Below are 712 nucleotides of genomic sequence, written 5' to 3' on the forward strand. Positions count from 1 at the left end.
AAAAAAAAAAAAAAAAAGATTGTTTCATATCCTCCACGTGCAAAATTTTTAAAGGTTTAGCAACCTACATCAAGCAGCAACCGAGTACAAACGTCGTAACTAGAAGAGATAATTGATTGCCTTACTTATTTACTGTTCTATGTTTTAGGAAAAATGACTAAGAACATATTTCAAAATAATAATCTATATACACATATAATGTATAATAATTGAAATGTGACTATATTACAAAATACTAGTCAACTAAAACACAGCCAAGACAGGTCACTTTATAATGACTAAAGGTCAGTTTTATATTATTGGATAAGGTAACACAAGTGCACGTGTATAAATATACACATAAATATATGTGTTATGAGATTTAAGCTATTTAGTTTAAACATTTATGTTTGTGTTATAATTTGTGCTCATTCTAGAATGAAAGATGCATAATTTATGTATATTTCCTTATTTGTTTATGGTGGTTGCAAGATCAGTCAAATTTACCAAACCCGTACAGATTAATTACTGAAAATAACAGATAAAATAAAGTTTTTTCTTAAGAAATGTTTTATAACTATTTTGACATTATAAGGATTTCAAAATTCTCTGATGCATAAAAGTATTTTTAATGTTAAGATGAAAATTACTTTGCCTGATAGATAGGCAAGATGTAGAAAAAAAAAGGCATGAGAGAAACATTGCTTTACAAACCTTAAGACTTAATAAAAAA

The 712-nt window shown here is 26.4% G+C and overlaps 1 protein-coding gene across 1 annotated transcript in view; it reads right to left on the minus strand.

The window, feature by feature from the left end:
* The window catches only part of LOC106456956 (U1 small nuclear ribonucleoprotein 70 kDa-like), a 39,973-nt gene that overhangs the window by 32,831 nt on the left and 6,430 nt on the right, over positions 1-712 (minus strand). The window lies entirely within an intron of this gene.

This window comes from Limulus polyphemus, unplaced genomic scaffold (assembly GCF_000517525.1).
Source record: "Limulus polyphemus unplaced genomic scaffold, Limulus_polyphemus-2.1.2 Scaffold274, whole genome shotgun sequence".
In the NCBI taxonomy this organism is placed as follows: Eukaryota; Metazoa; Arthropoda; class Merostomata; order Xiphosura; family Limulidae; genus Limulus; species Limulus polyphemus.